This window comes from Oryctolagus cuniculus, chromosome 2 (assembly GCF_051225735.1).
Source record: "Oryctolagus cuniculus isolate XC-2025 breed Fujian yellow rabbit chromosome 2, ASM5122573v1, whole genome shotgun sequence".
NCBI lineage: Eukaryota > Metazoa > Chordata > Mammalia > Lagomorpha > Leporidae > Oryctolagus > Oryctolagus cuniculus.
The window spans coordinates 108,182,807-108,208,882 of record NC_142868.1 but is presented as its reverse complement, the minus strand read 5'-3'; the positions used below and the strand labels follow the sequence as shown (position 1 = coordinate 108,208,882).

General features: G+C 49.9%; 1 protein-coding gene across 2 annotated transcripts in view; it reads right to left on the bottom strand.

The window, feature by feature from the left end:
• The window catches only part of FHL2 (four and a half LIM domains 2), an 83,505-nt gene extending 68,178 nt beyond the window's left edge, over positions 1-15,327 (bottom strand). The window contains exon 1 of one of the 2 annotated variants that reach the window (XM_002709708.6): positions 14,746-15,327. The gene's annotated coding sequence lies outside the window, so the exon portion shown is untranslated. The remainder of the gene's footprint in view (positions 1-14,745) is intronic. The other variant, XM_089327436.1, reaches the window with a different exon arrangement.
• Between the last annotated feature and the right edge of the window lie 10,749 nt (positions 15,328-26,076).

Genomic DNA, 26,076 nt, shown 5'->3' with positions numbered 1-26,076 from the left:
TCCAGTAGCTGAAACACAGCTCCTCGCCAGGTGCACACCCTAATCCCCAGAACACGTGATTATGTCACATGGCGAAAGAGGCCCCGTGGGTGTGGCTCAGGACCCTGAGGTGGAGAGAGGACCCTGCATCAGCTGGGTGACTTCAGTGTAGTCACAAGGTCCGTCTATATGAATGAGAGGAGTGAGAGGCGGAGAGGGATTGGAAGACGCTGTTCTGCTGGCTTCGAAGCTGGAGGAAGACGCCATGAGCCAAAGAATGCAGGTGACCTCTGGAAGCCGGGAGAGACGCACAAACAGGCTCCTCCCTGGAGACCGTAGATGGCACACAGCCCTGCTGGCACCTGGGTCTTAGGGCAGTGAGACCCATTTCTGAGGATGACCTCCGAACTGTGAGACAGCTACGGTGCAGCAGCTCTTACCGCAGAAATGGAAACTAACTCAGCCACGGACTTCGCAGCGGAGAGAATTCTCTGTAATGCAGTTTTTCTCCTCATCTGAAAACGAGCACTCAGAACAGTTCCTAGACCAGAGGTTAGCGTGAGCATGGGACGCTGTGATACACGTTATGCCTTCCAGCTCATGGTGCGTGCTCAGTTACTGGCAGCTATTATTACTATTATTGCCTTGTGGAGTCTTTATTAGTGGCTAAAAGGGTGATTGCTACCATTCTCTACCCCTCCTTTTTTTTTTTTAATAAAAGGATTCTTTTTTGAAAGTCATAGATCCAGAGAGAGAGAATTTTATCTGCTGGTTCACTCCCTAGATGGCTCCAAAGGCTGGGCCAGGCTGAAGCCAGGAGCTTCTCCTGGGTATCCCACTTGGGTGGCAGGGGCCCAAACACTTGAGCCATCTTCCATTGCTTTCCTCAGGCACATCAACAGGGAGCTGGATCGGAAGTGGAGCAGCCAAGACTTGAACCGGCACTCATATGGGATGCCGGCGACTCAGGCAAAGGCTCAACCCTCTGCACCACAGTGCTGGTCCCTACCGTTCCCTTTTGAAAGATCTACTTAAGAGGACAGAGCCCAGGCAGCCTGACTGCGAAGCTTGCTCCTTCTTCCCTCGATAAACCCAAGTGTAGTGGAAGCTTTTGGAATGAGATTTTAGATGTACACAGAGGAACATCAGACTTGAACCCAAATAAGAATGCTGATGGGGCTGATGGATGTGAATCCCAGTTGAGAAGATTCTAAGAACTTAAATTAAAAATATGAAAATGGATTTTTTTTATACCCCACCACTCAATGGACATTTATTTAGTACCTACTACAAATCACTCATGGTTGTAGGAACTGAGAATTTCTCAGTGATAAAAACAAAATCTTTTCTTTAATTGGAGCTCACATTTACTGGGGGAGAGGGATAGAAGCATTCGTACAAAATTTTATGTATCAGGGTTTTCAAATAGTTCATGGAAAATTGCATTATGCAAAAACTATGCATGATTTTCAAAAAGCTGCTTTTTGCCCTGAAATAATCTTTAAATTCCGTTTTCCACAAATATTTTGAAATATACACACACATATATGATTTTGGATGTACAAAATTTTCAGGGGTATATATGTGTGAGATAGTAAGTGCTTTTTAAAATTTAAAAAAAATTTTTATTTAAGGTATTCAAGTTTCATGCATTTCATGTATCCAGATTCGGGAACATAGTGATACTTCCCACCCTGCCCTCCTTCCTGCCCACGGCACCACCCTTCCTTCTCCTTCCTCTCCTATTCCTTCTCTTAATTTTTACAATGATCTACTCTCACCTAGCTTTATACTCATAAGATTAACACTACAGGGGCCGGAGCTGTGGCATAGCAGGTAAGCCTGCAGTACCAGCAACTCATATGGGTACCTGTTCAAGTCCTGGCTGCTCCACTTCCAATCCAGCTCTCTGCTATGGCCTGGGAAAGCAGTAGAAAGTGGCCCAAGTCCTCGGGTCCTGCACCTGCGTGGGGGACCTGGAAGAAGCTCCTGGCTCCTGGCTTTGGATCAGCATAGCTTCGGCCGTTGTGGCCAACTGGGGAGTGAATCAGCGGATGGAGGACCACCACCCCCCCCGCCTCTCCTCTCTCTGTGTAACTCTTTTGGGTAAATAAATAAATGTTTTTCTAAAAAAAAAAAAGATTTACCCTACAGTAAGTAACGAGTTCAACAAATAATAATAAGAAAAAAAAACAAAAAACACCGTTCCTCAATGGAAGAGACAGAGCTGTAAACAATCATCAAATCTCAAAATGTCCATTTGACTCCAACACATTACATTTCAGGTGACTCTATTAGTTGCCTTGGATCAGGGAAAACATATGGAGAAAAATAAATCCGGGTGGGAAATAAATTGGAGTAAGGAGTTAGAGAGAGTGACAGTATAATAATTTTATTTAAAAATTTGAAAATTTCATTTATGTACTTGAGAGGGAGGTAGGGGGGAGAAAGGGAGAGAGGAAGAGAGAGAGAGAGAGAGAGAGAGAGAGATCCCATCTGCTGTTTCACTCCTCCAATGTCCAGAGTAGCTGAGATGCGCTGAGCTGAGAGCCGGAAACATGTCCCAGGTTTCCCGTGTAGGTGGCAGGGACCCAAGTCACTGAGCCATCACTGCTGTCTCCCCGGCTGTGTTAACAGGAAACTGGGGTGGGACTGAGCATTTTTTTTTTTTTTTTTTTTGACAGGCAGAGTGGACAGTGAGAGAGAGAGACAGGTGAGAAAGGTCTTCCTTTTGCCGTTGGTTCACCCTCCAATGGCCGCCGCGGCCGGCGCGCTGCGGCCGGCGCACCGCGCTGATCCGATGGCAGGAGCCAGGAGCCAGGTGCTTTTCCTGGTCTCCCATGGGGTGCAGGGCCCAAGCACCTGGGCCATCCTCCACTGCACTCCCTGGCCACAGCAGAGGGCTGGCCTGGAAGAGGGGCAACCGGGACAGAATCCGGCGCCCCGACCGGGACTAGAACCCGGTGTGCCGGCGCCGCTAGGCGGAGGATTAGCCTAGTGAGCCGCGGCGCCGGCCGGGACTGAGCATTTTAACCGGCATCTTAATCTCTATGCCGAACGCCTGGGTGGGGTGTTGAAGGGTGGCTCTCAGATGTGGTGTGAAGGAAGGAGGGAATAAGAGGTGTGATTACCCTGGAGAAGAGCCTGACTGATGGAGAGACCATCAGGTGCAAAGGCACTGGGGCAGGGCAGTGCTTAGCACAGCGGGGGCAGAGCAGCATGACCCGAGTCCCCAGACAGAGAGGCAGAGAGGGAGGAGATAAAGTCAGCCTCCCAGATCCTGGTTCTCACAGGGCTCTGTAGGGTAGCCTGGGACCTTACTTTGATTTGAGAAACCATTGAGCAAGGCAAGCACACGGTCTAATTTCAGTTGCACACATGACAACAGATTTTAAAGAGACTTGGGGTTAAATTGAGCTGCCCTTGGCCTCCGCAGCTGCCTGGCTGCTCCTGCCCGGGGCTGGCAGAGGCTTGCTGGCACTCCCCAGGAAAGAGTGAAGCATTGCTTATAAAAGCAGCAGCAGCAGCTGGGGCTGGGTGCCAGGCTCCTGCCACCACGAATCAACAGCCGGACTGGAAGATCAGCAGCTGCAGGGGGAGCTGCCGTTTACTAACGAAAGCGGAGGGTCTTATCCACGCTTCCCCTCCAAGTTCCATTCCTTAAATCAAGTTGAACTTGCCCCCTCTGAATCCCCAAAGCTTCTGACTGGTGCAGCGTCTGGCTTTCCTTAGAACACCTCCCCCACCCCGTCCTGCTGCCTACACAGGTTTTCCACTCGGGAGTATTTGTGGACATGGGGTGGGAGCTGTGAACATGTCTCCCCTCCCTTGGATGATCGCCCACGCTGGGTAATTTGAGTGCCAACACATTTGCACCTGCTCAGAGGATTTGTATATTTTCAATTTTCAGGAGTAGAGAAAGAGTACCTAAAAGGAGTTTGTCTCATACACTTTCTAAATCTCTTAGATTTGTGTGTGTGTGTGGGTTGTGTATACATTATCATTTTTGCACTGAACCTATGTGGTTTTTTTTTTAAAGATTTATTTATTTATTTGAAAGTCAGAGTTACAGAGAGGCAGAGTCAGAGGCAGAGAGGTCAAGGTCTTTTATCCGCTGGTTCACTCCCTAATTGGCTGCAACAGCCTGAGCTGTGCCAATCCGAAGCCAGGAGCCAGGAGCTTCTTCCAGGTCTCCCACATGGGTTCAGGGGCCCAAGGACTTGGGCCATCTTCCACTGCTTTCCAAGGCCACAGCAGAGAGCTGGATTGGAAGTGGAGCAGCCGGGACTTGAACCGGCACCCACTACAGGTGGAGGCTTTACCCACTACGCCACAGTGCTGACCCCCAGCTGATCTGTTTTAAAAGTCTTGTTGATCTCTGTCCTTTCGTTGAGGGATGGGAAGGGCATAACATGGCCTCTGGGCCTCAATTTAATGTAATTAAAGTTGAAAATTCTGGCCGGCGCCGCGCTCAATAGGCTAATCCTCCACCTAGCGGCACTGGCACACCGGGTTCTAGTCCTGGTCGGGGCGCCGGATTCTGTCCCGGTTGCCCCTCTTCCAGGCCAGCTCTCTGCTGTGGCCAGGGAGTGCAGTGGAGGATGGCCCAAGTGCTTGGGCCCTGCACCCCATGGGAGACCAGGAGAAGCACCTGGCTCCTGCCTTCGGATCAGAGCGGGTGCGCCGGCCGCAGCGCGCGGGCCGCGGCGGCCATTTGGAGGGTGAACCAACGGCAAAAGGAAGACCTTTGTCTCTCTCTCTCTCACTATCCACTCTGCCTGTCAAAAAAAAAAGTTGAAATTTCGAAATAAGGAGACTACTGTATTTTCTCACTTGTTTTCTGCTTTCCTGACATATGGAAAGGAAGCAAAAAATTGTTCCCTAATAAGTTATTTTAAAGTTTCAGGATAGAAACCAGTGTTGTGGCTCAGTGGCTGAAGCCGCCGGCTGCAGCACTGTCTTGCCATGTGAGTGCTGGTTTGTGTCTCTGCTGCTTTGCTTCTGATTCAGCTCCCTGTTACTGTGAGTGGCCTGGGAAGGCAGCAGGAGATGGCCTAAGTACTTGGGTCCCTGAGGCCCAAACAGGAGTCCAGGATGGAGTTCCAGGCTCCCGTCTTCAGCCTGGTACCACCCCAGCCATTGTGGAGTGAACCAGTGGATAGAAAAATTCTCTCAGTATGTCTTTCCCTTTCTTGTTCTCTCTCTATCTGTGTCATTCTGCCTTTCAATTAAATGATTGATTAATTTAAACCCATTTCTAGTGAGAAAACACAGTGGCGAATGTTGAGGCTGATTTGCTGACACTTTGACACTGAAGCTGTCCCTGTACATGTGGGTGCCGCCCACCCCACCAGACAGAGGCACCAAAGCAGGACTTGCAGTCCTGGCAAAGGCCGTGACCTCTGCCCTCCTGACTGCGCCTCGCTGCAGGCCCTCCTGCACTCTGGGACTCACGGCCCCAAGGTGCTCGCTGCAGCCTCCTGGGGCTCCCTGATCTACTGCTTCCCAGCGGGTGCTCCAAGCACCCAGGCCAAGGAGCTGCCTCACCGTGGCTTCAAGCTGCTCTTTCCCTTCTGGTTGGAGTAGGGGGACCTGGGTGGTGCTCTGCATTCTGTCCTGCAGCAGTGAGAGCAGGGTCCAGGCATGCGGAAGAAGCCCAAGACAAGCCCTTCGCACAGGAGGCTTCTTCCTGCCCGGGGCTGCCTTATCTGGCCATCACTTCTCGGGGCAACTCTGCCTGATTCACAGTCTGTCATTCTCTCTTGCACGTTTCTCTCTCTCTCTCTCTCTCTCTCTCTCTCTCTCTCTCTTTCCATGTCTATGCAGCAGTCACTGACTTGTTTATTCAAGGATGCAAATATCATTCCCCAAGTTATTTTTTAAAAATTTATTTATTGACTTTAAAGAGTTACACAGAGAGAGAAGGAGAGGTAGAGAGAGAGAGGTCTTCTACCCACTGGTTCAGTCTCCAGTTGGCCACAACGGCCAGACCTGCAGCTATCCAAAGCTAAGAGTGAACCAGCAGATGGAAGACCTCTCTCTCTCTCACTCTCTCTCTCTCTCTCTGCCTCTCCTCTCTCTCTCTGCCTCTCCTCTCTCTCTCTGTAACTCGGTCTTTCAAATAAATAAATAAATGAATGAATCTTTTTTTTTAAAAAATAGAGAATATAAAGCAGATGTTATCAAATATTAGTACAATAAAATAAAATAAAATTCCATTTAACAACCATTGTCATGAGCATTGTTCTTGTGCTGTGAATCAGAGGGTAAGGAATGATGTTCAAGCCAGTTTACCAGCTGGCATCACAACAGGGAGAAGTACCAGCCAACAAGGAAAACTCCCAGCTCTTTCCTCTGCATCTCAACCCTGCTAGAACTCTTCCATCTGTAGGAAACACAGCAATTTAGTTTGGCAAACATTTATTAGGCAGCTGCGCAATTGACTGTGCCGGCAGCTGCAGGGCTAAGTCAGAAAATGAGCCCTCTCTGTAAGCTTGAGAAGGTGCTGAACTGAAGGTGAATTTGCAAGGGAAATAAAGGACACACTGGAAGTTCTCATTCTTTTAAAAAAAATGATTTACTTTTATCAATTTTGAAAGTCAGATTTAGAGAGAGAGAGAGAGAGCTTCCATCCTCTGGTTCACTCCCCTGATGGCCGCAACAGCCAGCACTGGGTCAGGCCAAAGCCAGAAGCCAGGAACTTCCGGGTCTCCCACGTAGGTGACAGGGGCCCAAACACTTGGGCCATCTTCTGCTGCTTTTCCCAGGCCACTGTCAGAGATCTGGATTGGAAGTGAAGCCGCTAGAACAGGAACCGATGCACATAGGGATTTTATGCTGGTGTCGCAGGCAGCGGCTTTACCTGCTACACAACGTCGGCCCCAGTCCTCATTCATTCTTAAGGTGAGGTCCTTTCTCCATTGTGGATGCTTTTCAACAGTTTCTGATGAGATTCATGGTAACACCAGCGCGGTACTGTCTGGGCTCAAGTCCTGGTTTCCCCAGCTCCTGCCCTTGTGCCTTCATTATGAACAGGAAACCAGGAGCTGCCTTCCTGGAGCTACTGTGCAAACTGTGAGTGTGTGTATGTGTCTGTGCCTGTGTGCATGTGCCTGCGTGTGCCTCCACGTGTGTGCATGCATGTTCCTGCACGTGTGTACCTGCATGTGTGTGCCTCCACATGTGTGCATGCATGTGCCTGCACGTGTGTGCCTCCACGTGTGTGCATGCATGTGCCTGCACGTGCGTGCCCGCATGTGTGTGCTTCCACATGAGTGCATGTGTGTGCCTGCACGTGCCTGCACGTGTGTGCATGTGTGTGCTTCCACAAGAGTGCATGTGTGTGCCTGTGTGCGGCACTCTCAAGAGTGCAGGGCATACAGCAGGCACTCAAACTCCCACTGCCATTCTCTCTCTAACCCAGAGCTTTGTTGGAATTCAACTTAGTTCCAGTTCAGATTCCTTATGGAGAAGCCGTGTTTCCTTTTATTTTTTTTAATTGGGCTGGCAAGAAGCTCACGTATTTCCTCTTACAAAATGCTGAGTTTTAGAAGTGTCCCAAAAAGAGTATAGAGAAATGAGGTGACCTTGTCCCTATGTCATTAACCTCCCTCCCTCATTGTGCAATTAGCATATTTTCTTCTTTTATTTTGTTTGTTTTGTTTTAAAAAGTTATGTATTTATTTTGAAAGTCAGCGTTACAGAGAGAGAGGGAGAGATGAGAGAGAGAGAGAGAGAGGGAGAGAGAGAAATCTTCCATCTGGTGATTCACTCCCCAGATGGCCACAACAGCCAATGCTGGGCCAGGCCAAAGCCAGGAGACAGGAGCTTCATCCGGGTCTCCAATGTGGGTGCAGGGGCCCAAACACTTGGACCACCCTCTGCTGCTTTCTCAGGCCATTAGCAGGGAGCTGGATAGGAGGTGGAGCAGCTGGAACTTGATCAGGCACCCATATGGGATGCTGGAGTCACAGATGGTGGTTGAACCCACTACACCATAAGGCTGGCCCCGGTTAGCATACTTTCTAGAACTTTGGGATGAATTTTTGTCTATTTCTACCTCTATATTGTTCACATTCTCCTCTATCCGTGATGTTCCCAGACTTTGATAAGACTTCTTTGCTCCAGGCGTCAAAGCCCTTTCTAGGTAAACTCGATCCCCGCAGTGGCTAACGTTTGGCCTGGCTGTCAAAGCTGCCTGCAGTCCGTATGGAGTCCATCCCGGCTCCGGTTTGTGACGCCCGCTTCCTGTTACTGCGTATCCTGGAGGCAGCAGTTACGGCTCAAGTAATTGGCTCTGAGCCAGCAACAGGAAACCTGGGCTGTGTTCCTGAAGCTGCGGACCATTTCAGGCACTCGCGGAGTGAACTAGCAGTGGAGGGTCTCTCCGTTTCTTTCTCTGCCTGTCAAATAAATGAATGGCTAACAATCCTGATTTATCCCAAGTTTTTCCTTTGATGACACCCAAGTCCTACAGCATTCATCTATGGCATGCAAACCTCACTGTCCCCTGCTCCTGACCTTGGGATGTTCCTTTGCATTCCAATCTCACGCCAACTAAGATTATAAAGTCCCTGAAGACACACAGACCACATCATGCACTTGGCTGCAGCTTCTGCAGTGGATAACATGGTGCTGAGCAGTTTCCTCATCTGCAAAAAGGAATAATGTTGGGGCCGGCGCTGTGGCACAGCGGGTAAAGCCACCGCCGGCAGTGCTAACATCCCATGTGGGTGCTGGTTCAAGTCCCGACCACTCCACTTCCAATCCTGCTCTCTGCTATGGCCTGGGAAAGCAGTAGAAGATGGTCCCTTGCGCCCCGGCACCCACATGGGAGACACAGAAGAAGCTCCTGGCTCCTGGCTTCAGATCGGCACAGCTCCAGCTGTTGCGTACAGTTGGGGATTGAACCAGCAGATGGAAGACCTCTCTCTCTCTCTCTCTCTGCCTCTCCTTCTCTCTGTATGTAACTCTGACTTTCAAATAAATAAATACATCTTAAAAATGAATAATATTAATAGCAATACTACCTGTAGGGCTGTTGTGCTGGATGAGTTAACATACACTTCCTGGATACACTAACAATCCAATAAATCTTAGCTCTTCTTTTTTTTTTTAATTTTATTTATTTATTTATCTGAAAGTCAGAGTTACACAGAGAGAGGAAAGAAGCAGGGTGAGGGGGGGGGGTCTTCCATCCACTGCTTCACTCCTCATTGGGCCATCTTCTACTGCTTTCCCAGGCCATAGCAGAGAGCTGGATCAGAAGAGGAGCAGCCTGGACTAGAACCAGCGCCCATATGGGATGCCGGAGCCGCAGGCAGAGGATTAACCTAATGTGCCACAGCACCAGCCCCAGATAAACTGAATTTTCATCCTTCTTCTCTTGACCTAAAATTTGCCTCGTACATTCTAATAAAATCTCCAATTAGAAAAACCTCAAAATTAACAAGGATTGTATTTTTACCAGTTCATGCTTTGAAAAATTAAATTTAACTTGGAACCATCATACTTAGTGAAATAAGCCAGTCCCAATAAGACAAATATCATATGGTTTCCCTGATCTCTGGTAAGTAGTAGAGTACCAAAAATGTAATGTATAGGAGTGAAATTCATATTTATAGCTTCGATGATTGTTTCCAGCCCTTGTCTCCATGGGTGAGGAACAGTGTTTTTTCTTCTTAGTGTTTGTTGAACTCTTAATGTAGGGTTAAGTTTAGGAGTAGAAAGTAAACAAAGTAGATTGTTGTAAAAATGAAGAGAGGGCATAGGAGAGGGAGGAGGAGGAAGGGTGGAATGTGGGCAGGAGGCAGGGTGGGGAGGGAAGTATCACTATGTTCTTAAATTTGTATACATAAAATAAATGTGCCTATCTTAAATAAAATAAAAAAGAAAAATTATTTTTATGAAATGCTTCCTTTACATATCAAACTGCCCATAAATTATGTTTGCTCCTTTCTGATTTCTATCCATATCTTAATATTTTGGAGACTAAGTGATGAGATGTTGACAAATGAAGAAAACAATCAGTAAAACAAATTTTCCTGGAGGAAGGCATGCATTTTGAGGCATGATTCATGACCCAAAAGGGGCCAGCAATTCAGATCTGACTTTGAAACACGCCATGGGGCCAGCCTTGTGGCACAGCGGGTTAAAGCCCTGGCCTGAAGCTCCGGCATCCCATATGGGCACCAGTTCGAGTTCTGGCTGCTCCACTTCCGATCTAGCTCTCTGCTATGGCCTGGGAAAGCAGTAAAATATGGCCCAAGTACTTGGGTCCCTGCACCCACGTGGGAAACCTGGAGGAAGCTCCTGGCTTCTGGCTTCTGATTGGCACAGCTCTGGCCATTGCAACAACTAGGGAGTGAACCAGCGGATAGAAAACCTCTCTCTCTGTCTCTACCTCTCTGTAATTCTGTCTTTCAAATAAAATAAAAATAAATCTAAAAAAAAAAAGAAGAAGAAAAAAGCATGTCATTATATTCTGATGAAATGAATTACCTAAGCCCCCATTTATGCTTTTAACTCTTCATTTATCTAACTCTATGAATATTTTAATATACTTTACAATATTTATTTGAGAGAGAGAGAGATTGAGTCCATCCAGTGGTTCACTCCCCAAAAAGCTGCAATGGCTGGTGCTGATCCAGGCCAAAGCCAGGAACCCAGAACTCCATTCTGGCCTCCCACTGCCTTACCAGGTGCATTAGTAGGGAGCTGGATTGCAAGTGGAGCAGCCAGGACTTGCACCAGCATTCTGATTATGGACTGCTGGCATCACAGGCAGCGGCTTAACTCACGTAGCCACAACACTGACTCCTATTTTAATATATTCATTAAATGAAGGACTCATAAAGTCACTTAGGGCTGGCGCCGTGGCTCACTAGGCTAATCCTCCGCCTTGTGGCGCCGGCACACCGGGTTCTAGTCCCAGTCAGGGCACTGGATTCTGTCCCGGTTGCCCCTCTTCCAGGCCAGCTCTCTGCTGTGGCCAGGGAGTGCAGTGGAGGATGGCCTAAGTGCTTGGGCTCTGCACCCCATGGGAGACCAGGAGAAGTACCTGGCTCCTGCCATCGGATCAGCGCGGTGCGCCGGCCGCAGCGCACCAGCCGCGGTGGCCATTGGAAGGTGAACCAATGGCAAAAGGAAGACCGTTCTCTCTGTCTCTCTCTCTCACTGTCCACTCTGCCTGTCAAAAAAAAAATAAATAAATAAAATAAAATAATTTTAAAAAATGAAAAAAAAGTCACTTAGAAGGTAATCAATTTTCTTTTTGTGTGTGTGGGGGGGTGAATTTTGCTACTTTGTATTTTGTGAAAATTTTTTTTTTACCAATTTTCAAAGAGTTAGAGTTTGAGTAGACAGGAAAAGTATATTGACCATAAATTGACAAAAAGTAAATTACCGAATAACCTGATATCTCTCTCTCATGACAATAGTCTCTCTCTCTCTCTCTCTCTCTCTCTATCTCTCTCTCTGTCTCTCTCTCACACACACACACACAAAGCATATGAGGGCATTTCAGAAAATTCATGGAAAAAAGGAATTAAAAACTAAGTTATTTGGTGCAAAAAATTGAAAACCATATATAGATTTTTCTTTTTTATAGAAAACTTTTATTTAATAAGTATAAATTTGGAAAGTACAACTTTTGGATTATAACAGTTCTTCCCCCCCATAACCACCCTCCCACCTGAAACCATCCCATCTCCTACTCCTTCTCCCATCCCATTCTTCATTAAGATTAGTTTTTAATTATCTTTATATATAGAAGATCAACTCTATGCTAAAGATTTCAACAATTTGTACCCACATAGACACACAAAGTATAAAGTACTGTTTGAATACTAGTTTTACCGTTAATTCTTATAGTACAACACATTAAGGACAGAGATCCTACATGGGGAGTAAGTGCACAGTGACTCCTGTTGTTGATTTAACAATTGACAATCTCCCTAGGCTCTTGACATGGGCTGCCAAGGCTATGGAAGCCTCTGGAGTTCAGAAACTCCGATCTTATTTAGACAGGGACATAGTCAAAGTGGAAGTTCTCTCCTCCCTTCAGAGAAAGGTACCTCCTTCTTTGATGGTCCCTTCTTTCCACCGGGATCTCACTCACAGAGATCTTTCATGTAGGTCATTTTTTTTTTTTTTTACCACAGTGTCTTGGCTTTCCATGCCTGAAATACTCTCATGGGCTTTTTAGCCAGATCTGAATCATAAAACATATTTTTAATGAACTTTTTGAAGACCCTTAATTTCCAAGTATGTATACACACATACATCTTAATTATAATTGAATGTTTGGGGGCCAGCGTTATGGTATACTGGGTAAAGCCTCCACCTGCAGTGCCCACATCCCATATGGGCGCCAGTTCGAGTCCTGGCTGCTCTACTTCCAATCCAGCTCTCTGCTGTGAACTGGGAAAGCAGTAGAAGATGGCCCAAGTCCTTGGGCCCCTGTACCCACATGGGAGACCCGGAAGAAGCTCCTGGCTCCTGGCTTCAGATTAGTCCAGCTCCAATTGTGGCCAATTGGGGAGTGAATCAGCTGATGGAAGACCTCTCTCTCTCTATCTCTGCCTCTCTGTAACTCTGCCTTTCAAATAAATAAATAAATTAAAAAAAATAATTGAATGTTTGCAGGTTGATCTTCAAATACATCTAACTATACAACATAATGAAATTTACTTTTCCTTTTTTTAAAAAAAGACTTATTTATTTATTTGAAAGGCAGAATTACAGGGAGACAGAGGTGGTGGTGGGGGCTTCCATCCACTGGTTCATTCTCCAAATGGCTGCAACAGCGGGAGCTGGACCAATCCACAGCCAGGAGCCAGGAGCTTCATCCAGGTCTCCCACATGGGTGCAGGCACCCAAGCACTTGGGCCATCTTCTACTGCTTTCCCAGGTCATAGCAGAGAGCTGGATTGGAAGTGGAGCAGCTGGGACTCAAACCAGCACCCAAATGGGAGGCCGGCATCAAAGACAGAGACTTTACCCAGTATACCACAATGTCAGGCCCTACTTTTCGCTTTTTGGGGAATATGATTATACACGAGTTTACATTTTCTTCTCTCTGCTGATTTAAATTTTCTATGATGAACATATGTTATTGGAATAACAAGAAAGGACAAGAAGAAATATAAACACTATCAGTATAATTTCACATCTGTGGTAGGGAGAGGATTATCTAAAATCACTGTCCCTCAGCCACAAGTTATAAATACTAAATATTGCATGTATTTTTAATTATCAATTTTTTATTTGAGGGGTAGAGGAGAGAGAGAGAGAGAGTCAGAGTGAAAGAGAGAGAGATCCCATTCAGTGATTCATTCCCCAAATGTCTACAATGGACAGGACGGAGCACAGGTGCATCTTGGGATCTGGGAACTCAATCCAGTTCTCCCAGGTGAGTGACAGGAATCCAACTGTTGGAGCCATCACCACTGCCTCCCAGGGTCTTCATTAGCAAGACACTGGAGTTAGGGATGAGAGCTGGGGACTGAACTGATGCAGGATGTGGGTGTGTTAACTGCTAAGCTAATTATCTGCTCCCAATAAATATGAAACATTTTAGAAATGGGTAGAAAGAGTGGGTGTGGGAATACAGAGGGGAATGACTCTGAATCAGTGAAATCCAAAAGCCCAATATGTGCTTAAAGATGGGCGAGGTAGAGGGTAAGCATTCCGGGGATAGCAAAAGATGCAATTTTTCAGGGCTGCAACATAGTACAATGTCTTCCTACAACCAGAACACCCCTCCAAAATGGAACCAATCCATCAAGTAGATCAGTCAGCTTGTAGTCAGTTAAAAACAGTATCTTCCATAAGATAGAACGAACATCAAGGCAGTGTTTAATAGACTTCATTACAGTACGTCTCGTTAAAAGCCTAGCGATAAAACAAAATTCAAAAAACATTCCCCAAGAAACAAATAAAACAATAACGCCAACCCCAATACTGCACAGAGGAGACGTTAGCCAGAAACACAGGTGTTAGTGCTATTTTTAGGCCTCAGAATTATTCTTTTTAAAAAACAGGCCTGACAATTTCTTCCTCTTGTTAGACTAGACTTGACAAAGTCCCTTGCAAGGAGCCTGGCTGGGACGCGTCCGCTTTTAGGACATCCACTGTCGTCACATAGGCGCTTCTGTTAACGAGCTTGTTACGCAAGCGCCCAGAGAATTAGTTAGCATTGCACATCTTAGCTCTGGACACCAGAGAAACATTCACGCATTTCCCTCTTCCCAAACCGCGACAGCTCCCTGCACTCTGGAACCATCTGCCGTAACCAGTCATCTCACGTAAACGCACTCTCCCAGCCTAACAGACTGCTCCAGGATTCGCCTTTCCCACCCCCAGGCCCTCCGGAAATTCTGTCAGAGGACAAGGCTCCGGGGCACTGTGGGTCTCCCCCTCCTCGTCCAATGTTGATTTTATAATTTTTCTCTTTAAAAAAAAAAAAAAGTTTCCCGGTGTTCGAAACCGATTCCCACCCAAAAAGGACAAGATGTTGTCCTGAGCTCTCAGTATTCAAGCAGGCACCACCTGGTAGGTTCTGCCCGCGCTCGGCCTGCAGGCCAGCCCTTCGCTGTGCGGGGAGCCGCTGTGGCCACTGCCAGGGTCTCTGCGCAGGCAGGTCTGCTGCTCCCCAGCGCCTCAGAACTCCCCCTGCACAGCTCCCCCCCTGCAGCCTGGCTGCAGACACACTGGGGGAAGGATGGCAAGGGAGAGAAAAGGGACAGGAAACACGCGGGCGCTTACCTACAGTGTCAGGGCCTCGTCTGTCCCCCAGCCAGAGCAACAGGAGTGGTGGTGGTGCGGGTGGGACCGCCTTGCCGGAGGTCCCAACCGTGTGTGCAGCTGCCAGCCAGCTGTGCGCTCCAGCCAGCGGAGCTATAAATAAGGCCTGTCCACAGCACCATGTGGCTGTGCCCAGGAGATAAGAACCCAGCCCGTGGCTCCTGCAAGCCTTTTAAGGGAGCCTCCGTCCCCAGCTGGGAAGGGGCTGCCGCGTCCCCAGCTGGCCTGCCTGGCTCAAGGACACCCCCAGGCCTCACACATAACTCAGGCATCCCAAGAGCCACCGGAACGGCAAAGGCCACCAGCACCAGGCAGCCAAGTGGCGGAGGCTCCAGCGGGCTGCCGGTGGCTCCGTGGCCGCGTGCCCCATGGAGGAGGCAGCCGGCACTGGGGCCCAGGAGTGGGAGCACACTCGTCCTGGGCCACACAATGCTCCTGTGGCCAGGGCCCAGGAAGGCAGACCTGGCTGGGTGGATGGTTGGTGCAGCTGCTCGCACAGAGCCCGCTGCCCTCCCTCTCGGCGGCTTCCCGGGGGCATTTGCTTGGGTGAAAAGAATTTCAGGGAAGACAAATGAGAGGCCTTGCAAATGCCAGGCATAGTGAAGCAGCAGATGGGGATACATTTCCAGGAAGTCCTCTCTCTCCTTCGTGGGTGCCCGCCCTCCCTACTGTGTGATTATAGGGTTTCTTGAGCCACAGATCATTTTGTCTATAGAACTCAAGCAGACAAATCAGATTCTTTTTTTTTAAAAGCCACATCCTAGAAAAAAAAAAAGAGGAGACTAACTGGGGGAGGGTGCTGACAGCTCCTGGTTGGTTCTCAAGTTTCTTATTCATGGGTCTTCGGCAGAGGCTCTGCACAGAGGGGCTGGAGTTGTCCCCACCCCCCAACTCCCCTGCCTGTTGGACAGCAGCCCTCTGAGTAGCCACAGCAGCTCCAGGTGCAGGACTGTGTCCCAGGACAGTATGCAGGTGGGCAGGAACAAAGCTCCAAGGGCTTTTCTCTGTTCTGATCACTAGGAAACAATCAGAATGGCAAACAAGAAGCGGACCAGTGTGTGAGGAAGGAAACAAAGGGCTTCCATACACCTTTCTCCATCCCTTGTCTGGGCTATGAATTAAATTGACACAAGACAGGGGCAGCGTTGTGCCTACTGGTTAAGATGCCATGATGCGGGCTGGTGCTGTGGCACAGTAGGTTAAAACCTCCACCTTCAGTGCAGCCATCCCATACGGGCGCCAGTTCGTGTTCCGGCTGCTCTTCTTCTGATCCAGCTCCTGCCAATGCACCTGAGAAAGCAGTGGAAGATGGCCCAAGTGCTCGAGCCCCTGCACCCATGTGGGAGACGCGGAAGGAACTCCCGGCTCCTGGCTTCGGACTGGCCCAGTTCCAGCCATTGAGGAGTGAACCAGCGGATGGAAAACCTTTCTGTCTGTCTCTCCTTCTCTCTGTCTGTAACTCTACCTCTAGGGTTCCATTTCCAGCTCCAGCTTCCTGCTAATGCACACCCTAGGAGGCAGCAGGTGTGGTTCGAGTGACTGGGTTCCTGCCACACACCTGGCAGACCGGAACTGAGTCCCTAGTTTCCAGCTTCCGGCTTGATCCAGAGCCAGCTCTTGTCTGGGGAGGGAGCCACCAGTGCACAGAAGCTCTGTCTGTCTGTCTCTGTCTTTTAAATAAATAAATACATAACTTAAAGAACTGACAATAGACAGATTAACAGGAGAGAAAATGATTTTTAATAGTGCATATGCAGGCCGGCGCCGCGGCTCAACAGGCTAATCCTCCGCCTTGCGGAGCCGGCACACCGGGTTCTAGTCCCGGTCAGGGCGCCGGATTCTGTCCCGGTTGCCCCTCTTCCAGGCCAGCTCTCTGCTGTGGCCCGGGTGTGCAGTAGAGGATGGCCCAAGTGCTTGGGCCCTGCACCCCATGGGAGACCAGGAGAAGCACCTGGCTCATGCCATCGGATCAGTGCGGTGCGCCGGCCGCGGTGGCCATTGGAGGGTGAACCAACGGCAAAGGAAGACCTTTCTCTCTGTCTCTCTCTCTCTCTCACTGTTCACTCTGTCAAAAAAAAAAATAGTGCATATGCACAGGGTTCTCACAAAATAGGAGACTGCAGTGGAGGGATGGATGATTGCAGCTTGTACAGCATCCTGAGTTGTAGAAAGGAACAGGGGCTTGGGCTTTTGGAGGTGGGGGGTAGTGGTGGTGACATTAATTATGGGAGGGTCACGGAGACGTGTGGTATGTACGAAAGTGGTCTTGGAGCAGGTGTTTGTCCCCAGTTTGGGGCATCCGCCCCCATTTCAGAGTCCTAGCTACTCCCCTTCTGATTGCGGCCTCCTGCTAATGCGTACCCTGGAAGGCAGCAGGTGATGGAGCAAGTACTCGGGCCCCTGGCTCCCATGTGGGAGACCTGCATAGCTGACCTGGCTCAGCCCTGGCTGTTGTGAGCATCTGAGTGGCTGAATGGTCTCTCTGTCTCTCTGCCTTCCAAAGAAAAATGAAAACAAATAGATAAAAATAAATTTCAGATAATCTTGTGCAGGTAAAAGCCTCCAGGGAATAAAGGTTATCTTGGAGTAGCCCTTTCCCTGACAGGGATACGGTTGCCCCTCCCTACTCTACAATTCCACATTCCAGAGTCAAACAACTGGGGACTAAACACACACACACACACACACACTTATAATGCAACTGGAAATGCTTTTATCATGTCATCAATGCCTAAACAACACAGTGTGACAACTGTTTATATAGCATTTATGTTGTATTAGGTATTACAAGCAATCTAGAGATGACTTAAAGCCCATAGGAAGGCATGCATAGGTTGTATGCAAACGCTGCAGAGATTTATATAAGGAACTTGAGCTTCCTGGGATTTCGGAGTGTATGGGGGAAGGCAGGGAAGGGAGGGAGGGAGGGAGGGAGGGGGAAGAGAGCCCCTAAAGAGAAGGAGGGATGAGACACTTTGTGTGATATAGGTAATAATAATTCAAAGTGATTTCTGTCACTCCAGGTTACTCTTCTCTGACCTGAAAACACCCAGTTTGTTGTCTACCTGGGATAAACGTTCAGGTCCTATTTAAAGGGTGTGTGTTTTCTCAGGATGTCTTGCTCATTTTTAACTTCTTTTTCACTTAAGTGATGAACTCCAGACCTGCCTGGGATTCCGAGGGATGCCCTCCCTCAGACCGCACGGAGAGGTGTAACTGGGGGAGGGGCGGCGCCTCCCAGCTTGGTTCCTGGAGTTGTCGGTAGGGAGGGCCCTAAATCGCAAGCAGACCCTGGCCTGGGTTTGCCCACTCTGTGGACCAGACCTGGCCTAAGGCACAGTGGGGAGCTTGGGAGCTTTTGTGTTGGGTGCAGTGCCCTGAGGACGTCTGCAGCAGATCTAGCTGGAGGCGGAGCCTGCAGGCTGGGGTCCTAAATCGGGGAGGAGGCAACCGCCCGCCCCCTACCCCCTCCCCTCCTCCCCACCACCGTGGCCCTGACTTCCTTCTGCTCTGGCTCCGCATGCCAGCTTCTAATTCCAACCTGCTGGCTCCCGGCTCAGGGAATTGATACCCAAAGTGAAGAGACCTCGGCTTCCACCGAGGCAGCCATAGAGACGCTGCGTGCAAGCCGCAACAGCCTACAGACACTCCTCTCTCACCGTTTCTGGAGCTGGCTGTGAAGAATTTCTCAGACCTGCCATGACACCCCCCCCCCCCCCAGTTCCAGAAGGGACCCTGCCGCACACCCACAAGGAAGGAAGGCTGCAGGCGCCCTCAGTCTCCTACATTGCATTGAGCCCCTTGTCCAGCCACGTTGCACGGGGACAGCTCATCCTGAGTCTTTGAGTCCTCAGTGCGAAGACTCCCACACCGCTAAAACCGATCCAATCAGCTGCTCCTGCTTCTCACACTCACCTCTCTCTCTCTCTTTTTTTTTTAATTTTTGACAGGCAGAGTGGACAGTGAGAGAGAGAGACAGAGCGAAAGGTCTTCCTTTTGCCGTTGGTTCACCTTCCAATGGTCGCCGCAGCTGGCGCACTGCGGCTGGTGCATGTGTGCTGATCTGAAGCCAGGAGCCGGGTGCTTCCTCCTGGTCTCCCATGGGGTGCAGGGCCCAAGCACTTGGGCCATCCTCCACTGCACTCCCTGGCCACAGCAGAGAGCTGGCCTGGAAGAGGAGCAACCGGGACAGAATCCGGTATGCCGGCACCGCAAGGCGGAGGGTTAGCCTAGTGAGCCGCGGCGCCAGCTTCACCTCTCTTTCATTACAGGACTGGCTGTTATAACCTTCTGTGATGGGTTACAGGTGCCTGGCAACAAGCGGGAACCTCCAGCCCCAAGCCCATGTAACAAGGAACCTTCTGGAAGGATTTATCAGCTTGTTGGGTCCTTTCTTGATTTCTAGAAACAGCCTCCCTGAAGGGTAGGGGAGGAAAAACAATGATCTCCCTGCTCTTCAAGATTTCTTAGCTGGGACCTCCCAGAACCGTAGGCAGATTAACAAGAGGAAAGCAAAAGAGGTTAAATAACAGGAATCCTGCAGGATAGAGAGATGAGGTGATCTCTAGAGCAGACCTAAAGAACGCTGTGGAACCTCAGGTTTAACTGCCATTGTTTTCTGAAACAAAATGAGAAGGGCATGGGGAAACTGGGCTTTGTGGAGATGGGGGGGGGCACTTGGGCAAGACTGACTCTGCAGGTGTGAGTTGGTCCTGTCATGGAGGAAAAGGTGGTCTCCTTCCTGCCCATTGCAAGGATTCATGGCCGAGACCCTATAACGAGAGACAGGTGCACAGGAGAAAAACACAGCAACTTCAAGCAATCTGAGTTTTATGTGCCCAGACGATTTGGATCGCAGAGCCAGACTCAGGCTGAGCCGTCCGTGTTGCTGCTCAGGGTCTGTGAAGCAGGAGCAGCCTTGTAGAAAGGCGCTTGGAAAAGGGTGTGGGCTGATGCAGGGGACTGAGGCCCAGGCAGGGCCTCTGGGCAGCGTTCCTTCCTCCAGGAATGGGGTAGGACCTTTCTTGCCATTCTACTCTCCGGCAAGGCAGGCCAGGGGATTTCTTTATGGCCAACTGCAAGACAGAAAGGTTGGGGAGATTTGAGTATAGGTTTCAGGCCTATGGCTGGTTATGGAGAAAGAGGCTCTAATTTCTATGACCTGCCATAGGGGAGAGAAATTCTAGTTTCTTTTGATTCTCTATCTTTTTTATTTATTGAAAAGGCAGACACACACACACACACACACACAGAAAGATCTGGTTCTTTGCCCAAATGGCTACAACAACCATATCTGGGCCAGGCCAAAGCCAGCCTTCCTCGGAACATTAGCAGGAAGCTGGGTTGGAAGTGGAGCAGCCAGGACTCGAATCAGCCTTACAGGTGGTGCTTACTTTGCGGCTCCACAATGCTAGCCCAGAAATCCTAGTGTCTATGGCTGCCTTGTGGGGGACAAAGCGCAGCAGGAGACAAGAGGGCAGGAGAAGACCAGAGAGCAAGGCCCAGTGCCATTCTTTGGAGTTTTGCTTCCCAAAGCCCAGCAGTGCCAACTCCACTGCATGTCCTGGGAGGCAGTTGGCCTTCTCTTCCTGGTGCAGACAGGGAGAGAGCCTGCTTGCAACAGAGATTTCCTTTCTGGATGGACGTGTGTCTTTCAGAGGCGTCACTTTTCGGTCATATTTGGCGATGGCACTTTGTGGTCTGTAATAGTAGCCACGCTTTTTGATGATGAGTCAGCACTGCTCTGTGCTGACTCAGCCCCACAGCCTTGGGGATGGTTGGGAGGTGATGGTGGAAGACAGACCTGAATCAGCAGAAGGGCCAGGTCTGGGCACGCCAGGGGGTGGCACAGGGCATGGATGTGGTCCTAGCTTGTTTCACAGAATCCTCAAGCAAAGCCCATGAGGTCCAAGGACTTGGAGACCAAAACCCAAAGACAGATCTGGAATAAGCACTTTGCTTTTCACTTTTCACTTTTATTTATTTGAAAGGCTGAGGGAGAGAGGGAGAGACACAGAGACATCTTCCGCTGGCTGGTTCATTCCCCCAAATAGCCACCATGGCTTGGGTTGGGCCAGGTTGAATCTAGGAGCCCTGAACTCCATCCTGGTCTCCCACATGGGTGACCACAGACTTGAACCATCATCCACTGCCTTCCCAGCCTCATTAGCAAGGAGTTGGATTGGAAGTGGCAGAGCTGGGGCTCGAACCAGTGCTCTGATATGGATGCCAGCATTACAGGTAGTGGCTTACCCAGTGCAACCCCAGGGCCCATAGCTGAATCGGCCATGAACACTGGTGCTTCTGCTCTGTCACAGGAGTCGGTGAGGCCTGGTGTCTCTCCCTTCCTTCTACCCCACCTGCTTGTTGGCTTCCGGAACTGTCTTTTCCTCCTTGCCTCCATAAATTAGGAATGGGTTGGGAGCTGTTGTACCTGCCCCTAGCTGGAGGGAGATAGGTCTGTTTCTTTAGGGCTCAGCAGAGGATACCCTGAAGTATGGCACTTTCAGGGTGCAGGCAACAGTAAACTAAAGGAGATGGAAGAAGCAAAATCCCTCTCTCTCCTTCTCTTGACCTCCTGTCTCCTGCTCCCCTCTCTCCCCACAAAGCAAGCCATAGGAACCATAATTCCTCTTCCCCAAGGTAGCTCACAAAAGCTATATTTCCTTTCCTTGAAAGCTAGCCATAGAACCTAGATATGTCACTCCCTTCCTTCCCCCCCCTCACCCCGGGAGACCCTCATTCCAGTGGGGTCATTCCTGGGTGGAAGGCTTGGTGCACACAGAAGCCAGGAAGAGTCTGAGTACATGGGGCCTTCCCAGTCCATTACTGCTTGCTCATCCCCTTGGTCCAATCACATTTCGACATGGTTGTCTCTGCTTCACTTGAACTTAGGCACAAAACACAGGATTCCCTGGGCCTTTAGGTAGTCATCTGGAGGTTTCCTGCCTTGTCCAAAGCTTTGAGTAAATAAGTTTGTAGTGCTTTTCTCTTGTTGATCTGTCTTTTGTCATAGTAGTGTCAGCTGTGACCCTTGTAATGGCAAGGGTTGGGATTACACATTTCCGCCCTACACTTCCGCCCCAGATGAATATTTTCAGAGAGGACAGAAGAGAAGCACTTAGTGCTGTGGCTGGAAGCCCGGACAGAATTGAGCTTCAGGAAGGAGGGACGCGGGCCTGTGTCACCTCTTCCGAGTGCAGAACCCTGAGTAAGTGGTTTATGACATATGCTGACTGCCACGTGTCCATCTGCAGAAGCTGGGAGCGAAAGCCCAGCTTTGCGGTCAACCGAATGTCTCTCCTCGCCTAATCACTCCATTTGCTATAACTGAAACCCCCGTGTAAACATTCCTTCCTCACTTCCCAGAACAATAAACAGGCGAGAACGGCTGCATAAGTGTCCAATAGTGTAAATACATCCGGGACAGCTCTGGACAGTTTCAGCCTGAAGAACAGCACTGCCATTTGCAGGTGTGACAGAAGCCAGGCACCTCTGCCTTTTGTTTGAACTTGTTTGGGTATTGAAATGCACCAAGTTCCCCCATCCGGGAAGTAACCCAAGAATGATTGGAACCTCAGGGTCGTGGTAAAGTCTCGTGCTGTTAGTGCTTAGCGAGGGATACCCCAAAACAAAACCTCAGAAGTAGAGTTTCTCTCTGACCTCCTGTCTTCCTGTTTCATCCCTCATTCTCTCCAAGGCAAGCCACAGAAACTGGAATGCCCCCTTGCCTAAGGTGGAACACGGAACTCTGAATCCCTTTCCCTCCAAGCCAGCCATGAAACCTAGAAGGGGTACCAGAGCTCTCTTCTGGCTTTCTGTGTGAGAACCACCCACAAAGAAATTATCTGGCCTACCTTCTCTGTCCGTGGATCGTCAGACCCCCGTTCCAGAAGTGGTTCTGCTCCCTACCTGGGAGGAAGGAATGCTACACAGAGAGACCAGGGGGAATTGGAACACACAGGCCTCGCTGAGTGTCAGGGTTTGAACACGATTTGAACGTGTGCCGATGGTTAAGCCCCCAAACCTTATATCAACAGCTAATGGATTAATGTTAATGGTTGATGCATTAAAGGTGGCGAACTGCTTTAATTATGGTATCCAGGAAGTGGAACCTAATAGGGGGTCATAAGTCATTAGGGGCGTGCCCTTGGAAAGCAGTTCTCATGAGAGTCTTGCTTATTTCAGCCGAGTTCAGCTGAAACTCCGTCCTAGTCTCCCACGTGGGTGGCAAGGATCCAATACTTGACCCAACCCCTGCTCCTCCCAGGGTGCACATTAGGAGGAAAGCTTGAATAGAGAGTGGAAACAGGACTCAAACACTTTGCTTTGATGTGGCAGGCATCCCAAGCTGCGGCTTAATCACTACGGCCAACACCCCAACCCCATCAGCCAGTGAGGTATGAAGCCTCAAGAGGATTCTAATTCTACATCCACTTACAATGATTACACAGCGGGGTCATCAGGAAAGCCCAACCCCTCTCCATCCCCCAGGGGTGATGCTGACACCTCCTGGGGAGGAGACCCCCGGAATCTCTGCTTGCTGCTCTTCTTGCCTTTGCTGCATGCCCAAGGGACAGTGAGCTCCTTTGCTGTCTGGTTTCCGGTTGGGATTGGCCGGTGGGAAGAGCTAGCTACGGATCCAAATGCAGGAGGAGGGCCAGGTCTGGTTCTCAGGTGCCTGCAAGGCTGCTGCAAGGTGGCTGTGCCCGGCTCCCTCCGGGGAAGCTGACGCTTCGATCAGGATCCCTCTCCACGTGGGGCCTTTCTCCTGGCCCCGTTGTCCTGGGCTGTGATGCCTCCCACGGGAGCCTACTGCAGGGTCCTGCTCTGTCCCTTGTTGCTGCCGCTAAGTGCTGCCCTCACCTTTGTCTCTGGTTGGAGCTCTCCTTCTTTCATACTCCGCCTCTGCCTTGCTTGGAGTGTGTCCCCCAGAGTTCATGTTTGGAAGCAGTCCTCAAACAACAGTGCAGGGAGGTTGGACCTCTAAGAAGTGAGTAAGTGGGGAGCGCTCTGCCTTCACAGATTGATGTCATCCTCTCAAGAGTGGATTTCTGGGGCTGGCGCTGTGGTGCAGCAGGTTAAGCCGCTGCCTGCATGGCCAGCAACCCATAGGGATACCAGTTCAAGTCCCGGCTACTCCACTTCCCATCCAGCTTCCTGCTAATGTGCCTAGGAAAGCAGAAGATGGCTCAAGTGCTTGGGTCTCTGCACACATGTGAGAGACCCCAGTGAAGCTCCTGGCTCCTGGCTTCAGCTCAGCCGGGCCCTGGCCAATGTGGCCATTTGGGGAGTGAATCAGTGGATGGAGGATTTCTTTCTCTCTCTCTCTCTTTCTCTCTCTCTCTCTCTCTCTCTCTGTAACTCTGCCTTTCACATAAAAATTAATAAATCTTAAAAATAAAAGAGTGGATTTCTTTCTTTTTTTTTTTTTTGACAGGCAGAGTGGACAGTGAGAGAGACAGAGAGAAAGGTCTTCCTTTTGCTGTTGGTTCACCTTCCAATGGCCACCGTGGCTGGCGCACCACACTGATCCGATGGCAGGAGCCAGGTGCTTCTCCTGGTCTCCCATGGGGTGCAGGGCCCAAGTACTTGGGCCATCCTCCACTGCACTCCCGGGCCACAGCAGAGAGCTGGCCTGGAAGAGGAGCAACCGGGACAGAATCCGACGCCCTGACCGGGACTAGAACCCGGTGTGCCGGCGCCGCAAGGCAGAGGATTAGCCTAGTGAGCCGTGGCGCCGCCCCAAGAGTGGACTTCTTATAGAAGTCAGTTGAGGGGTTGGCACTGTGGTGTAGCAAGTAAAGCTGCCACCTGCAGTGCCAGCATCCTATATGGGTGCCAGTTCGAAATCCGGCTGCTGCACTTCTGATCCAGCTCTCTACTATGCGCTGGCAAAGCAGTGGAGGATGGCCCAAGTCCTTGGGCCCCTGCACCTGCGTGGGAGACCCAGAAGATGCTCCTGGCTCCTGGCTTCGGATTGGTGCAGCCCTAGCCGTTGGGCCATCTGGGGAGTGAATCAGCGGATGGAAGACCTCTCTCTCTCCCTGCCTCTTCTCTCTCTCTGTAACTCTGACTTTCAAATAAATAAATAAATCTATAAAAAATAAAAAGTCAGTTGAACCCATCTTGCTCTCTGTCATCCTGGCTTCCCATGTGGTGTCTCCATGATGCTACAACACCCCCGTGGAGGCCCCTCCCCACAGGCCACTCCCGATCGTAAACTCCCAGCTCCCAGAACCAAGAGCCAAAGAAACTTTCATGAGCGTTGTTTATAAAGTGTCCAATTTATGGTATTCTATTAGGGTAGCCCGGAAACAGACCAAGACAAACTCTGACAAGAGCAAAGGAGAAAGACCAACTGAGTTCCTTGGAAGGGGCTAAAGAATCACTCCTACGCTCTTGTCCCAGCCTTTGCCCCACCAAAGCTGTGAAGGAAGGGGAGGGGTGTGGGTCTCCAAGGAGTGGGGAGTGTCCACACTGCTGCTGCTGCTGGTGTGGCTGTCGCTGACTGTCTGGCACCCACGGTATGTATGACACTTCCAGATTCTGGTGTATTGCGAACTGGGTGAGGGTGAAAGCCACAGCCTGCAGTGCTGGCATCCCGTATGGGCATCAGTTCGAGTCCCAGCCGCTCCACTTCCGATCCAGCTCTCTGCTGTGCTCTGGAAAAGCAGCAGACGATGGCTCAAGTCTTTGGGCCCCTGCACCCTCCCTTTGGAGACCTGCAAGAAGCTCCTGGCTCCTGGCTTCGGATGGGCACAGCTCCGGCAGTTGCGACCAACTGAGGAGTAAATCAGTGGATGGAAGAGCTCTCTCTCTCTCTCTGCCTCTTTGTAACTCTGCCTTTCAAATAAATAAATAAACCTCTTAAGAAAAATAAATAAACAAACAAACAGGAAGCTGGAATCAAGAGCCGGAGGCAGGCATCGAACCTGGGCACTCCCGCGTGGGATGTGGTTGTCTTAACTGCAGCACCAACTGCTCATCGCTTTCGTTTTCCTGAGTGCCACTTGGTGTCCTCAAGGGGCTGACACCCTACAGCTGGACTCAGGAAAAGATGGAGACAGAAGGGAGCAGACCATGCTCCAGGCAACTCCCGCAGGCAGATGCTTCTCCACAAGTTTAGACTTCACTTCCGCTCTCTCTGGTAATCAAAAGAATGGGAACTAAGCGCGAGAGTCCACGAGTCCCGTGCTGTCCTGTGCCTGTGCCGCTGTCCTGTCCCTCAGCTATCAGATGAGCTGGAGTCCTCTTTCCTAGATGACTCAAGTGTTTGATCCTCCTCTGACT